We start from the raw sequence: 17887 nt of genomic DNA, 5'->3' as shown, positions 1-17887 counted from the left end.
ACATTGTAACGTTATATAATGCGACGTTATATAATGTTATTTCGCGTTTTTATTCATAACGTTATTTCGCGTGACAACACAGCACAGCTGTCAGAAACTGCACATTGAGGGGGTTTGAATCACTGTACATCAGTGGAGGCTGCTGACCAAATCTTTTGGTGAAGCACAAATTATTATATTATATATTAAATTATATTTTTTAAACATCCCCAACGCTGCAACACCCACATTCCTCCCAGGTGTCAAGGCCTCTACATGCTACAGCAACTTCAAAGCAACTTCAACACAACATCAGCGCGATTTCAGCCTGTGTTGCGAGGATGCTGCGTACATGTCTCCAAAATCTAACCTAAACAACCGTTGCGTTGATATTGCGTAGCAGTGATTGGTTGGTTAGCGAATGGGGGCGGGGCTGTCATAGAATAATATTGGTCTCGCAGAGAATACCATCCGCCATTGTTGTAGCCAGCCAGCGTTGATGCTAAATAATTAGCGTCACATAGCTGGCCTTTTTCTGAAAACCCAAGCACATATTGTTCCATAGCATACGCCTTCAGTTGATCATGACAAATCCTCTCTTACCTTGACGATTAAAAAGCCTCCATAATTTAGTAAATAAAGCTGTAGCCAGCCAGCTAGCATTGGTGCTATACAAAATGCTATCCACATGAGCTACATAGCTAACCAACTAAATACAATGGTATCCTGAGGTAACTTTAACGTTAAATACAACGTTTGCTAGTCGAAATGACTGGACACACACAGGGACAAGTTAAACATCAATCAATTAATTTATTCCAATAGGTAGTTTGAGCTACATGTGAGCCGAGGTCCTCTCCATTGGAAACTAATGACGTTACGGTAACGTTAGCTCGAAAAGCACAGAAAGTTAAGCTGCTAGCAACAGACACTATAACACTTCCGGTCGGGGGATTTCAAAATAAAAGAGCGACGTCTAAAATCACCGGAAATACGTTTATTTTGTACATTATCTAACGTTAACACGAACCTAAACTAACTTTAGTTAAACTAACTTTGCGCGTCGATGTTGCAGAAGCATAAAGGCAGAGTGTCTAAAACACTGTTGCTTTGTCGATGTTGTGTTGCAGTTGCTTTGAAGTTTCTGTAGCATGCAGAGGCCTTCAGGCTCATCATTCGCTTCCATTCATTTTGGGGACCATGTTTAAATATCATACTTCTGAAGTATAAACAAACTATACTGCTGTGACGATTTCAATTAAACAGACGAGCGTATGCGCCTCTGCCGCTCTGCCGCTCTGCCGCACGCTGCGGTAGGGCGCGGATAAGGGGGCGTGCTAGAGCGGTCACGTGGGCGTCGTGGCCAATCAGAGAAACGCTGAATGCAAGTTAGTTACCTTAAGTGTTCACGCGACCAGGATACACACCCCGCCGGCTTCCCACCCGCTAACACTGCCAATTGGTTAGTATGGATGACCGACCAAGCCGGAGGTACCACTAGGCGTGTTCGAGATGGGATAGGCGGACGCAGATCTGCGCAGGTTTTACTACGGCCTCGCCAAGCGCGTTGCATGACGGTTAGAATGTTGTACGACTTGCTCTGAAAATCTGACGAGACGAGGCGCGGAACTCTCGCGGGAGAGAGCCACGCACAGCCTTCAGAGCGAGGCGCCACAGTACCTCTCACCCGGCTGCTCCCGGCTGGGAAGCGACTTGCTACGGTCGCGCAAAGCGCCTATTGGCTCAGAAAAGTTGTCAGTCACCAGCCACGTGACAGCCAGGGAGTTATGAGACGTTTGATTGATTGATTGATTGATTGAAAACTTTATTATGTTATGCGTTATCATCATGATAAACTTCAAGCTGTCAGACACACACACTGTACATATAATTCTGTTTCGCCTCAATATACACAGTATACATATATATATTGATGCAAAACAGAATTATTCAGCAGTGTGTTGTGTGTGCGTGCGGCCAGGAGCGCGCAACAAGATGGTATACATTATGGTATATGAATAGTATATTCCACTATAGCAGTATATGGTGTGCTGTACATTTGAATCTGATCTAATTTTGCACACGGCCATCGCATTATAATGAGCTGGACAGGTGTGTAATGTGTGTGTGGTGACGTGAAAGCGTATCTGCCATGCGTAGGGTGACCAGATGCAAAAAGTCCAAAAGTGGGACAACAGTAAGATTTTGGTGGGACAAAGTGGGACAACAGTACGATTTTGGTGGGACAAAGTGGGACAGATAGATAATGTAAAAATTTGTATTAGAATAACTGCCATGGTCTTCACTGAATAGATTTAAATCAAAGGTTAAAGGTTAAATCAAAATAAATACAAATTAAATACCACCTAACATCTGTTTTAAATATTCAAACGTCATCACTTGACAGGAATGTCTTGTGTTTGATATTCCCTGTTAACACAGAACTAGGGAAAACAGTGTAGTATAATACAAAAATAATAATACAAATAAATTGTGTTTCTATATTAGAATAACTGCCATGGTCTTCACCGAATAGATTTAAATCAAAGGTTAAAGGTTACCACAGTCGGCTGACCTGTATGAATGGGTGAGTGTTGTACTGTGTGATAGACACTTGTTATCTCAGCTGCAGTGACCTTGTCCGTCTGGCTATCATTGTTTGGTTTAAAAAGAAACGTATCCATAGATCTGGATGTTTCTTTTTGGTGAGCCACTTTCAAGTGAGACCCACGTCCACTTCAAGTTGTATTCTCCTCCATGCACAATTGAAAACGAACTATGACACAAAACACAGAAAGCCTGCTGCGGATTGCCTGCCATCTGCCTCACCCAGTCATGTGTCGTTTGCCAGTCTTGGTTGTAACTGCAGGTCTGTTTCTTTTTACTGCTTTCCATCTTGAACTAGTTCGCTTGTAATGTTGTTGTGTTTTTTTTGACCAATCAGATTTGCGATATGAGGTAGCGTCACGACTCAGTCATGTCACAAGCAGGCAAGCAGCACGCTAAAGTACTATAACCAATCAGAGCAATGTGTGTGGACAAGAGGCAGGTTGCTACGTTTACTGTCTGTAGGGAGGGGCTTTTAGACGCATGTTTATTTTGGCTTCGAAAAGAGGGACATCCTCTCAATATGAGGGACGTGGGACATTTGGTCAAATGGTGGGACAGTACAACCAAAAGGGGGACACCTGGTCACCCTAGCCATGCGAGACTAGGCGAGAGGCTCTCGTGAAATCGGAAGTGTCCGCCTTTTTAACTCCTCCCCCGGCTTCACTCGGCTACTCTCGTCTACTTTCGAGGCGAACCGAAATCCATCTCGAACACGCCTACTGACAGCTGGATTCGATACCAGTGTCTCTGCGGTGGTAGGCAGGCGCTTAGTCCACTGCGCTACCCAGCCGCCCTGTTACAAGAGCTTTTAATGGCACATACACTATCAGGACATGGCTTAGGAAAAAGTGTTACATATACGTCATCTGATCACTGACACAGCTGAAATATGAATAGACATTTTTATTCACTTCTATCGTCAAAGGGAGTCCCTTATTTCAAACATGACATTTATAGCCATTTATTTCGCTGTACAAAATCTATTTGTAGAAAATAAAAAAAATTAAATATATATATCAACATCACAGCTACAGTGATGAAAAGGCTTGTTTTCCAGTATTAGTCTTAGTATTAGGCCTCGACTTCTCTCCCTCTAACACACTGTATCTAATCTATCTGCTTTTCTGGATTCTTTTCACCACTTCCAGGATGGAAGAAAGGTGAGCTTTGTTTCCAAACTCCTTCTCCCTGTGCTCCAGTAGAATACACTGAGATAGAAAAAACATCATTATGAACACGGTAATTAAAATCACATGATAAATAAAATCATGTAACGACAGAAATTGTAAATCATGAGTGTGCAATAAAGAGCCAGTAATACGTTGAAGAGGACATGTCACCTGTTCCCCTGCTCCAATCACATACAAGCCACCGAGAACGAAGCCCTCCCCCTTCTTGTTACCGTGGAAACCCTTCTTTTGAGCACTGACCAAGTTTTGCAGCACCCCGAGTCGAGCAAGTCCAAGACCCAGACCCATTATCCGCTGCTTGGGACCATAGAAACATTGCTGTAAAAAAGGAACAAGATAAGGTTCCTTTTTTTTATTACAAATTGGAAAGAGAGAGAGATCATTGGAATCCATTGACATTTTTAGAATAATAAAATTGAATTTATATTCTCCTTTGTTTCATTACGACTTACTCAAGCATAGTAACAGACACAATATTTCTGACACTGGGAATACATTCCCTGGGGTCCATATATGTTCATACTGTAGATACCAAGAACATGCAAATTGACCTTGTAGTGGAGCAATCTTCCATTTACTTGGGCATGTACTTTTAGGCGGATTTTCTTAAATCAACATGACAATCAGTGAGTTATGGCCCAATAGAGGTGTAGAAAAAATAAAAACCTGTACCTTTTGATCCACAAAGATCTCTCCAGAGAAGTAGGGTCTGAAGTTCTGGATCTCTGTGCCCACGTTCTCCTTCACTACAGCGAAGAGAGGGACCCCCAGCTCCCCCAGCTGCGTGTATCGCTTCCGCAATGGAATTCGGTTTCCGGGTTCGCCTGATTGGCCGCAACGGCCATGTGACACGCGTGGCCCGCCCCCGCATCCAACGCTCTGCCGCTGCCGCTACGCGCTGCTGTGTTGACGCTCGCCTGTGTGTTGACGCACGCCAGTAAGAAGCATTTGCACTGCAACTCGTACACCTTACTGTAAATTGTACCTCATCCCATTTCTGCTTTGCACTATAACTACACACCCTCAAGACCCCTACGCTCTGCATCTTCTGGCCGCCTCAGACCTACTCCTATCCAAGCTCCGGGAGGGTCATCAAAGAGAAGTCGCCTATTCTCAGTCCTTGCCCCACAATGGTGGAATGAACTACCCACCCCAGTTAGGACAGCCGAATCACGTCCAATCTTTCGCCGTCGACTAAAGACGCACTTCTTCAACCATTATCTGAATTAAAAAAAAAAAAAAAAAAAAAAAATCTAACCCTAACTAACCGTACTGTCATGCACTTGTCCTAATAAACTAACCTACACTGTAGCACTCAACACTTTGATGAACATTGTTGCTCAGCTGATAGAGTTGTGCCCTTCCTGATGGCTTGTCGTACAGAACTTGTAAGTCGCTTTGGATAAAAGCGTCAGCTAAATGACTAAATGTAAATGTAAATGTATTGTATATTAGTACATTGCATAGTATATTGTATATTGTATGGTAACAGTCTATGGAGCGCGCCAGTAAGAAGCATTTGCACTGCAACTCGTACACCTTACTGTAAATTGTACCTCATCCCATTTCTGCTTTGCACTATAGCGTATTGTATATTAGTACATTGCATAGTATATTGTATATTGTATGGTAACAGTCTCTGGAGCGCAACAGTAAGAAGCATTTGCACTGCAACTCGTACACCTTACTGTAAATTGTACCTCATCCCATTTCTGCTTTGCACTATAGCGTATTGTATATTAGTACATTGCATAGTATATTGTATATTGTATGGTAACTCAGTTACTTCTATTCTGCATCGAACATTGTACATATGTCTATACTGAACACTGTGACCTCTATTTTTACTTCTATTTTACATGCTATACTATTTTATTTCATACTTATCTTGTCTAGCACAGTCTCTAACAGTAACAGTAAGAAGCATTTTGGATAAAAGTATTCTGTACTTCTGTATGACAACAATGTATGCCTTCCAAATGTTAAATGATAAATGATACACACTGAAATCTACGCTCTCTCATCCTGCTTTCCACAACGCGACAATATTATTAAACAAGAGAGCTGCGTCATTGAAGTGGGAAAGGTGATTCTTGACTCAAGATGACTATGTGAAAAGCAACAATAGCATTAAACAGCAGCTCTGTCATTGAAGTGGGAAAAGTGAGCATTAAACAGCAGCTCTGTCATTGAAGTGGGAAAAGTGATTCTTGACTCAAGATGACTATGTGAAAAGCGACAATAGCATTAAACAGCAGCTCTGTCATTGAAGTGGGAAAAGTGATTCTTGACTCAAGATGACTATGTGAAAAGCGACAGCAGCATTAAACAGCAGCGTTTCTGCACTCAGAAGATGACGCAACAATATTATTAAACAAGAGCGCTCTGGCGTTGAAGTGGGAAAGCGGCAGTGAAGTCCATGCCGCACGCGCGCGTCAACACACAGGCAGCGGCAGAGGCAGAGAGGCGGATAGCGGCGTGGGTCACGTGGCCGTCGCGGCCAATCAGGGGAACCCGGAAACCGAATTCCGTTGCGGAAGCGATACACGCCCCCCAGCTGGGGCATCAGAGAGGACAGCTCAGCCGCCTCCTGGACCAAGAGGGGTTCATATATGGTTCAAATGTAGGCCTACATATACAGTCATTCTAGTCACATACTGTATAGCTTTCCATTTATCCACAGCTCCTTACATAAACACATAATTAAGCATGGGTGGCCCCAGTGGGAATCAAACCCCTAACCTGATATTCTCTCTCACTCACACACACACACACACGCACGCACGCACGCACGCACGCACGCACGCACGCACACACACACACACACACACACACACACACACACACACACACACACACACACACACACACACACACACACACACACACACACACACACACACACACACACACACACACACACACACACACACACACACACACACACACACACACACACACACACACACACACACACACACACACACACACACACACACACACACACACACACACACACACACACAGTACTACTGTACCTGTCTGCACAAGGAGCATCCGGGGTGTCTCACAACCATAACCACTGCTCCATTGTCCTCCCACAGGGTCCCAGCTTTAAGGCTCTTCTCATCTGTAATGCCACACACGACACGTCATTAACCCCGTCAGGTGTAACGACACATCATTAACCCTGTCAGGTGTAACGACACATCATTAACCCCATCAGGTGTAACATCACATCATTAACCCCATCAGGTATAACGTCACATCATTAACCCTGTCAGGTGTAACGTCACATCATTAACCCTGTCAGGTGTAACGACACATTATTAACCCTGTCAGGTGTAACGACACATCATTAACCCTGTCAGGTGTAACGACACATCATTAACCCTGTCAGGTGTAACGACACATCATTAACCCTGTCAGGTGTAACGACACATCATTAACCCTGTCAGGTGTAACGACACATCATTAACCCTGTCAGGTGTAACGTCACATCATTAACCCTGTCAGGTGTAACGACACATCATTAACCCTGTCAGGTGTAACGACACATCATTAACCCTGTCAGGTGTAACGTCACATCATTAACCCTGTCAGGTGTAACGTCACACACGACACATCATTAACCCTGTCAGGTGTAACGCCACACACGACACATCATTAACCCTGTCAGGTGTAACGTCACATCATTAACCCTGTCAGGTGTAACGTCACACACGACACATCATTAACCCTGTCAGGTGTAACGACACATCATTAACCCTGTCAGGTGTAACGACACATCATTAACCCTGTCAGGTGTAATGACACACACGACACATCATTAACCCTGTCAGGTGTAATGACACACACGACACATCATTAACCCTGTCAGGTGTAACGCCACACACGACACATCATTAACCCTGTCAGGTGTAACGTCACATCATTAACCCTGTCAGGTGTAACGTCACACACAACACATCATTAACCCGGTCAGGTGTAACGTCACATCATTAACCCTGTCAGGTGTAACGTCACATCATTAACCCTGTCAGGTGTAACATCACACACGACACATCATTAACCCTGTCAGGTGTAACGCCACACACGACACATCATTAACCCTGTCAGGTGTAACGTCACATCATTAACCCTGTCAGGTGTAACGTCACATCATTAACCCTGTCAGGTGTAACGTCACACACACGACACATCATTAACCCTGTCAGGTGTAACGTCACACATGACACATCATTAACCCTGTCAGGTGTAACGCCACACACGACACATCATTAACCCTGTCAGGTACAATGTCTCGCACGACATATCATTAACCCTGTCAGGTGTAATGACACATTATTAACCCTGTCAGGTGTAACGCCTCACACGACACATCATTAACCCTGTCAGGTGTAATGACTAGGGCTGTCAGTTTATCGCGTTCATTATATTAATTAATTACACAGCAAATGATCGCGTTATGAAAATTAACTCAATTTTTTTTTTACATTTTCTTTTCTTTTTTATCTCATTCATTCCATAAGAATGTAGAATAAACATTTACAGAATTTTCTTTTAAATGGCCCATTTGCATGTTCTTGGTATCTGATTCTAGGGACATCTATGAATGTATTCCCAGTGTCAGAAATACTGTAGTTACTAGGCTTGAGTAAATTGTAATGAACCAAATGAGAATATCAATTACATTTAATTTTTTGTATCTTTGACTGTGAATAACACCATGCAAAAATTTACCAGACCTGAAAGATCTAAGCAAATGAATAAATGGAAGATGATTAAACAGAAGGTTTTGTAGATACAGTACTGAATTCTGCCATCCTGCGGATGAAAATTAGCATCCTTGCTAAATCCGGTGTATTTACACTGCATTTATTTGTAGTGTCCAGTAATAAGCTCTGTCCCGTCTAAATAGACAAATAAATCCGGACACATGCAATTTGAAATATGATTATAGAATATCAGGTCTAAAATGGTTATGCGATTAAAATGCGATTAATTAGATTAATTAATTACAAATCGTGTAATTCATTAGATTAATTTTTTTTATCGCCTGACAGCACTAGTAATGACACATTATTAACCCTGTCAGGTGTAACGTCACATCATTAACCCTGTCAGGTGTAACGTCACACACAACACATCATTAACCCTGTCCGGTGTAATGATGACTAGTGCTGTCAGGCGATTAAGAAAATGTATCTAATTAATTACAGGATTTGTAATTAATTAATCTAATTAATCACATTTTAATCGCATAACCATTTTAGGCCTGATATTCTATATTCTAGAATCATATTTCAAATGGCATGTGTCCGGATGGCAGAATTCAGTATTGTACAAAACCTTCCGTTTAATCATCTTCCATTTATTCATTTGCTTAGATTTTTCAGGTCTGGTCAATTTTAGCATGGTGTTATTCACAGTCAAAGATAAAAAAAAATGTATTGATATTCTCATTTGGTTCATTACAATTTACTCAAGCCTATTAACAGACACAGTTTTTTTTATCCTCTTTTTCTCCGCCTGATTTTTCTATGCTTTTCTCCCCATCCCAATTTTTTGTCGTTATGCCAATTCCCCCCCTCCCCTACCTGGTTGTTGTGCGCATGTTCCCCCTACTGGTCGGTACAAGGGAACCCTGAAGTCTACCACATGCTTCCTCCGACACATGTGGAGACAGCCAGCGGCTCTCTTTTCACCTGGCAGCGAGGACTCTCATTGGTGAAGTGTAACGCGTGGGAGGTCACGCTGCCTTCACCACTTCCTGCCTTTCGCTGAGCAGGTGCCCAGACCTGACCTGCTGTCCACAACGCCAGATTCCCACCCACGACTTCCCTCCCGCTAACTCAGCCAAACGAGTTAGTATGACGATCGGCCCAAGCCGCAGGCAATGCTGACTCCGGGAGTCGAGACCGCAGCCTCTTGACGAGCGCAATCTCCGCTACGCCACCCGACCGCCCACAGACACAGTATTTTTGACACTGGGAATACATTCCCTGAGATCCATAGATGTCCCTAGAATCAGATACCAAGAACATGCAAATGGACCATATTAAAAAAAAGTCTGTAAATGTGTATTCTACGTTCTTATGGAATGAATGAGATTAAAACATTTTAAAATTTAAATTTAAATTAAAAAAAAATTATAATTTTTTGTTCATTTCCCAGGCCAGGGACAATCAATCAAATCGACTGGCTCTAACTAAATGTGTACTTTGCAAGTCCTCTCCACCTCTGCCACCACATTGAGCCCTAAACAGTGTAAACATTGTTTAGTTCCATCACCTCCAGTGGTCGTGTTGAGGTCAGCGCTCTCCAGCTGTTGAGGAGAGCATGGCACGGGCTTGGTCAGTAATAGGTCAGTGTTGGCCAGGAGGACCAGAGCAGACACCGCTGCAGCCACCACCCCGAGACCCAGAGACCAAACACTGAGGAGCTCCCCCTCCAGGAGAAAGCATTTATTGCTTTATTCTGATAGGCCCGCCAGAGAGGAAGGATGGGAGAAGACGTGGGGGAAGACATGCGGCAAAGGTTTCCGGGTCCGGGAGTCGAACCCCGGACGTCCGCGTTGCACTGCAGCACAGCTACATGGCAGTTCAATTCTGTATACTTGGCAGATCAACTGCATTCATAGTATTCCATCGCAGACATCTTGGGCAGCAAACAGTTGCATGCCTCATTAACCAAGGTGGTTATCATTAGATGTCAACCGTTGGCAATGAGCTGCGATGTAGCACATTGGTTGGCAAGACATGCCATGAGATTATTATGAGAACCCGGTTATTCAGTAAAAACGGTTGTATCAATACAAAAGCGTCAATGGGTTTGCATTTTTATGGCTTAAAGGGGAAAAAAACAATGCTGATTTATTTTGCACATAATCTCACATGCATCTAAAGACTCATTAATTTTGTTTCACAGTTATTGAGAGTAAATGCGTTTGAATATGGCCACCAGTGATGTCATTGGGGACATTGAATCCGTGTGTTAATTACAGCTCAATGAAATGATGAGGTAGCATAAGACAAGGTATTGTAATTTATTCATCTACTATACATCAATTAGTGGTGCTGTAATTAACACAAGGATTCAATGTCCAATATGATCACTGGTGGCCATATTCAAACTAATTTACTCTCAATATAACTGTCAAACTAAATTAATGTGTGCAAAACGGTTTAGAGTTTTTGGATGTGCGAGATTACGTGCAAAATGAATCAGCACTGTTTGGTGAAGTGGCCCTTTAGAGTAAAACACATGTTCAAACTAAATGATTAATGGTAACCTCATAGAGCCACACAGGTTCCTACTGGTCTAGGTTTTAATCCAGGGCCTTAGCCACAACATCCTGGGTTAAAATTCAGCCTTTGTTGCATGATGTCATCCCCCTACTTTCTACCCCTATATTTCTTTTCAGACTCTCCAATAAAGCAGAAAAATATAATAATAATAATAATAATAATAATAATAATAATAATAATAATAATAATAATAATAATAATAATAATAATAATAATAATAATAATAATAATAATATTAATAATAATAATAATAATAATAACTTCGTTTTATATAGCGCCTTTCATAAGACCCAAGGTCGCTTTACATAGGGGGGGGGGGGGGTGACAAATTAACAAACATAGTGGACAGACACAACATATACATATACATATACATATACATATACATATACATATACATATAGAGTGAGAAATTAGGGGTTAAAGCCAAATGCCAAGTTGAAAAGGTGGGTTTTGAGCAGTTTTTTAAATGAGTCCAGAGTTGGGGCGGTGCAGAGTTCTGCGGGGAGGGAGTTCCAGAGGGTGGGAGCTGCCACACTGAAAGATATAAAGATAAATATATAGATCTTAAAAAAGTATCTACACTCCTTGTATATCTCTCATATAAAACACTTACTGGTGCAGTGCTGACTTGGGCATTGATTTCCTGTTTTAGAAATATTTTCTTCAGAAGTGTTTTAGTCTGGCTTTATGCTGTGAATCCTGCAAGACTCTGTGGGCCATGTTGCTTTCCTACCAGTGACTCAGCTCCCCTGATAAACACGTCTCCCAGCTGGTTCTCTCTCAGCAGCGATCACTTGTCTATGTCAAGGACAATATGAGTTGCTTGATAAGCCAGCACCCCACCTAGACCCTGCTATAAACCACTATAGTTTTACGGAAAACCTTCCAAATTATTAAATGTTTTATTTATACTAATAAAACACACACTTTAGGAGTTTAGTAAATGTTGCAAAAGTTGTCCTCATCTGATTAACAATAGGCAACATTGTATCTGCTCTTGGGGCAGTTCAGATAACATGTGTTGAGGACTACATCCTTTGTGTATATTAACTGTTGCCCTTCCCTTCCACAAACCTCACACCTATTCCCCAATGAGTTGACTCACTCCAGAGCAGTAAACTAGAATACATTATACCAGAGCACTAGTGGTTACAGAGACCTAAATAAACAGCTTTCTTCCCCCAAAAGATCTGTCCCAGATTTCTTACATTAAGGCAACATTACACTAGACAATATTTGATTTTCTGTTCCAACCTTTCCTCAGAAATGAGTAAAGGGGCAGTTTCTTTGGGCTCCTTCCGACAGCAAGAATTTACCAGATAATTTACTATCTTTAACCTAATTTGGTATATTCAAAACAACTTTGTTTCCCCCTACTTAAAACTAGCTGCTTATGCTTAGAATAATTGTTATATATCGTATTTTCTTTCGCGTCCCGCTCTGAGCCTTATGAGATACCCCTTATCTCCTATGATACCTATTGTATCCAACGAAACAACTACATGCACCCCACCTGTATGGGGCCCCGCCCCTATAGTGTAGGGTAGTGATGGCCCTATGAAACCAATGCTCCGATACAAGCGTCAAACTCGAAACTACATTTCCCCCAAACCCTGCTTCAAAGCCTGCTTTGCTACGGCAAAAGTCACGTGACCTATGACGTCCGAACCAGTAAGTGTATCGTTCGCTCAGTGAATCATGTGACTGGTTTCGACACAGCGAGAATGTTTCGTAACGCGAGACTTTGTTTGCGCGGCATTCTACTCTACATAAACGCCCCAAGCAGTTCTGTGGCTCTGTCAGCCCAAATAAAGTGATTATTATTATCGCGGGCAGCCCGGCAGGTGTGTCTGATTGGCTGCACTGAAACAGTGTGTGTCAGTGGGGCTTGATTACTCCAGCTGCGAAAAACAATAATCACCGGTGGTTATCGAAAAATAATTCACCGCTGCCGGGGGCTATTGACCAATCACAAGCAAGCATTTTGGCGAATGTGAAAACGCCATGTAATAATCCTTAATAATGTGTAATTCTGAGAGTGTACAAATAAGAGTAGCATTCGATTTCTATATGATTAGATATGTGTTGTGTAGCCTATTTATTATGCTTTGTAGAGACCATCAAATAATTAGTTTGGATGCAATTTGATTTGTCTACAGGTCAAGTGCTTGCTGTGTCAACACGAATTGGCCTATAATAACAATACGTCCTCAATGTTGAGGCACTTCAGAGCCAAGCATGAGAAGGAGAACCAGCAGGACTCAGATCAAGGTAGGTTTTATTGACTGTACATACAAACATTACACACATTAACTCATTATCATTCATTAAACACACTATACAAATGCAATATGATATAATAGTATCGTTCATCATGCCTTGCCTTATTTAAAAAATTCTCTCATTCGTTTGTCTGTCTTAGTGGACCGGAAGCAAGAGCTGGATGAGGCCCTTGTCAACATGGTGGTGAAAGACTCCCAGCCTTTTTCCATCGTGGATGATAAGGGCTTCAAAGAGTTTGTGGGAAAGCTTGATCCCACATACATTCTGCCTTCTAGACAGGTAGCTTACACTGTATTGCACTATCGCAGGACCTTAGATTTAGTAAACTTTATGTACATTATACCTGTTATGTCTTATTCTTATTACTTGTATTATTGCACAATTGCTGCGGGCATGACCACCCGCATTTCACTGTATGATTGTATCCTGTGACAAATAAAACTCTTGACTTCACAGGTTCTGAAGAAAATGGTAGTTGATAAGTATGAGGAGGATAAAACCAAGGCCAAGGCTCAACTGCAGGATATAGAGGGTGCGAGCCTGACTGCAGATATGTGGACCTCCATTAATATGGATGCTTATCTCGCAGTAACATGCCATTATGTCCACGAAGGTGACGCTGCAAAGATGGCCACTGTACTTTTGGGAGTGCTGCCATTCCCTCAAGTGCATACAGCTGAAAACCTTGCAGCTACTCTGAGGTCTCTCATGTCATGCAGGAGTGGGGCACACACTTGAGACCTCAAAAAGTTTGACCCTGGCAACACTGCTTGACCCAAGGTTCAAAACCATCGGCTTCCACAGCAGAACCCAAGCGAATGTAGCAGTAACAAGACTGACAGGTGAATGTGCAGCACTGATGAAGCACACAGACACATCAGCTCAACCACAACACACTGCACCAAATGTAGAAAATCCACCCTCCACAGGTAATATTATAACTAGATTATTATTGATGTACAGGACTAAATAAGTAAAAAATATGATACAAATTGAAACCTTTAAGTACTAAATAAATACTGTTGTGTTTCTCTTTCAGCCTTTAACCTGTGGAAAACTATGGACCAAGATGCTGCGACTGCGAGAAGGTCACGAAATGCCACAGCAGATGCCACTGTAGAGGTCCAGAGATACAACACTGATCCTCCCCTGGAAAGATCTGAAGATCCACTTTTGTACTGGCGCAACCACAAGCATGTGTACTCTCATTTGTTCAGACTGGCAAAACGCTATCTTTGTATTCCAGCCTCATCTGTTCCATGTGAACGGGTTTTCTCAAAAGCTGGAGAAGTGGTCAGCAAGAAAAGAAACCGTCTCAGTCCAAAAACTGTTGAAAAAATTCTATTCCTCAATAAAAATCTTTGAATAACAAGTTTATTAACAGAAGTTTATTAACAGATTGCAGAATGGGTACAGTACAGCTCAATACATACAATTGTTAAGGGGATGCAGACCAGAGAAAGACTTTCGTCTTGTTTACATCAGGGTCCCCCAGAGTCCCATAATCACACCCTGCCCTAGTTACACAAGCACAGCCATCATCATTATCCTGCACATCCCGTTTTCCAAGCACACCCTCTCTGTCCCAACTACATATATTTACACTATCAATCATACAATTAATCTCCATCCCCAGAAGGAAATAATTCAAAGTAAAAACCTGTGTGTGAACCTGTGTAGGGAAGAGAAAGGTGTGTTGCATGCCAGCCTCTTTATACTCTGTTCCATTGGGAACACCTGTTATTGTTATGATCAGATCAATTAAGTGTGAGTGCGTAACAATATATATATTACAAAACAATCAATTCTAAACATTGCTTTTTTCAGTGCCATCTGCTGGCGAAATAGGAGACTGCAAAGCAAACCTGTTTTGCAGTCTCCTAACCTGTTTTGCAGTCTCCTATTTCGCCAGGCGATGGCACTGAAACGAACATTTGAATGAATGAACCCATGTTCAATACATTTGGTGAAGTGGTTCAATACTGGTTCAGTGCTTCATTTGGCCATCACTAGTAGGGTGACCAGATGCAAAAAGTCCAAAAGCAGGACAACAGTAAGATTTTGGTGTGACAAAGTGGGACAAATAGATAATGTAATTTTTTTTATTAGAATAAGTCGTCTTCACCGAATAGATAAAGGTTAAATCAAAATAAATACAAATTAAATACAGAATTATATCTCTCCACATTCATCTTGGCACTGGCAGCCGGCTTGTTACCACCTAACATCTGTTTTAAATATTCAAACTTTATCACTTGACAGGAATGTCTTGTGTTCGATATTTTCTTTTTGCTTCGAAAAGAGGGACATCCTCTCAATATGTGGGACGCAGTCTCAAATGGTGGGACAGTACAACCAAAAGGGGGACACCTGGTCACCCTACTATAGTGGCATAGCCCATATAACCGTGACTCTGGTCACCAAACACCCTTCCTCTATTTTCGTCCCAGCGTACTGGCTGCGTGCACCATACGTAACTAGCAGGATGAAAAAGATCAGAGTCATAATGTTGAAAGCTTACCGGAGGTTGCTGGCCCCTGGCATCTTCGACGCATGTTTTCGGCGACACGACGGGCCTATGTTGATGTTCCTCGTTTGATGACAGCACATCGAGGTTCAGCTGTACAAGATTGGCTGTCGGGCCAGCTTGTACTCAGGTAGGCCCTGTGTCTTCAGGCATGGGTATTAGTGTTAGTAATGCTGGTTTGTTTTGTTACACAACCATGTTGTGTGTTGGCGCCGGGGGCAGGATGGTTTGGTGAACGTTCACTGCAGGGAACGGTTTCCAAGCTGTCTTGGGCATGCTACTAAACATCTAATGCTATGCTACATGCTATCGCTAATGCCACATGCTATTACTACTGCTAACTGCTACGCTGTTCTAATGTCTCCGCCGTGAGATGTTGTCACTTCTCCCTCCTCTTGCCCGGTTCATCAATGAAGGTCAGTCGGTAGCTGTTGTGTTTTTTTTTGCTGAGTCCTATTTACCTTTTTTCGGGTAAATGGGTTGACAACAGGGTAGGCCGTGGCTAGGTTTCCTAGCCAGGTATGTTACCTTGTGTTCCGGCGGGGTCTGTTGAACGGTGTCCCCATCTGGGGCGATGCGTGAGCTCGGCGGTGTAGCAGTAGAGCTATATTACTGCAGGATGGGACTTGACGGCGGGTTATGGCTCAGCTGGCTAGTTCCTATCCATATTGGCGTCGGGTAGTGGGGCTATGGGTCCAGCCGACATGGTAAACATGTTGCGTGTCTGTGCGCAGGCGTTTGTTGATCTGGGTCCCACATCGCCTCACGCTAGGCTGTAGTAGTATAAGGGCAGGGCCGCCTGGGAGAAATGTGAGGCCCTGTGCGAATTTAGACGCGAGGCCCCCCACCCCCTGAGGCGGCCCTGTGTAGTGGGCTATTGTTTCGTTATGTCATTCTGCTATGAGAAGGTCTGTCTTGCTACAGTTTTCTCTCCTCTCATTGATTGAATTGAATTGATTGAAAACTTTATTAACAGATTGCAGAAGGTTGGGTAGGAGTGGGGGGGGGGGGTTGGGTAGGAGGGGTGGGTGGGCGACACTGTACAACTGTACAAACAAAACTGTACATTGGATTATTGACAAGACCATACTTGGTAATTTACTGTACATTGGAGGGGGTTGTGTTCGGACATTTACAGGGGCCAGTTTCGAGTTGCAGTCTCCCTTAGGTGTTTTTTGAGAGTGTTTTTGAAAGTGGGTAGTGATTCACATTCCTTTACAGCTTTGGGTAGGGCGTTCCACATTGATGTTGTTTGAGCCGAATCTGGGTTTAACATGATTTGTGGAGCTCCCTCTGGTGTTGTGATCGTGGTATTCACTGACCTTTGGGAAGTATTTTGACATGTACATGGGTACCTTGGTCGTGTAGTGTATCTTGTAGACCAGGCCCATTACAAGTTGCTGTACTCTGTCGTCTACTCTAAGCCATCCTAGGTTGTCAAAGTGGGCAGGGGTGAGGTGGGTTCTAGGAGTAAGGTCAAGCAGTAGTCTGACCAGTTTGTTTTGAGATGTTTGTAATTTTGTTTTTAGCGCCTTTGAGGTGCTTTGGTACCATGAGGTGCAAGCATAGTCGTAGTACCCTTGAATGAGTGCTCCTGCTAGAGTCTTCAGGGTATTCTTGTTTACCAGTGAGGAGATCCGGTACAAGAATCGAGTTTGTTGGTTGACTTTTTTTATTACATTGGATGCCATTTTGTCACAGGAAAGATTTGCCTCTAGGATGGAACCCAGGTAGGTAATATCTTCTTTCCTTGTGACAATATTGTCACCCACTGTAACTGAGAAGCCGTCGGTCTTGCTGAGTTTGTTATTTGAACCGAAGAGAATGGACTCTGTTTTGCCCATGTGTAATGATAGTTTGTTATCAGCGAGCCATATGCATATTTTGCCTAGTTCTGAGCTGAGGGTTTTTTCAACCTGTAACTTGTTCTTGTCAGAGACCAGCAGGGCTGAGTCGTCCGCAAACAGGAACAAGTTGCAGTCACA

General features: G+C 42.8%; 1 pseudogene across 1 annotated transcript in view; it reads right to left on the bottom strand.

The window, feature by feature from the left end:
* Nucleotides 1–3701: 3701 nt before the first annotated feature.
* The window catches only part of LOC311235583 (peroxiredoxin-like 2A), a 32652-nt pseudogene continuing 18466 nt past the window's right edge, over nt 3702–17887 (bottom strand). Inside the window, exons 6-8 of the transcript in view lie at nt 4452–4571; nt 3930–4097; nt 3702–3797 (exon numbers count right to left, since the gene is read on the bottom strand). The product of the transcript in view is annotated as a peroxiredoxin-like 2A (transcript). The remainder of the gene's footprint in view (nt 3798–3929; nt 4098–4451; nt 4572–17887) is intronic.

Source organism: Notolepis coatsorum, assembly GCF_963971535.1.
Source record: "Notolepis coatsorum genome assembly, chromosome: 10".
NCBI lineage: Eukaryota > Metazoa > Chordata > Actinopteri > Aulopiformes > Paralepididae > Notolepis > Notolepis coatsorum.
Note: the sequence above shows the minus strand (reverse complement) of the source record. Positions and strands in the feature narration are given on the sequence as shown.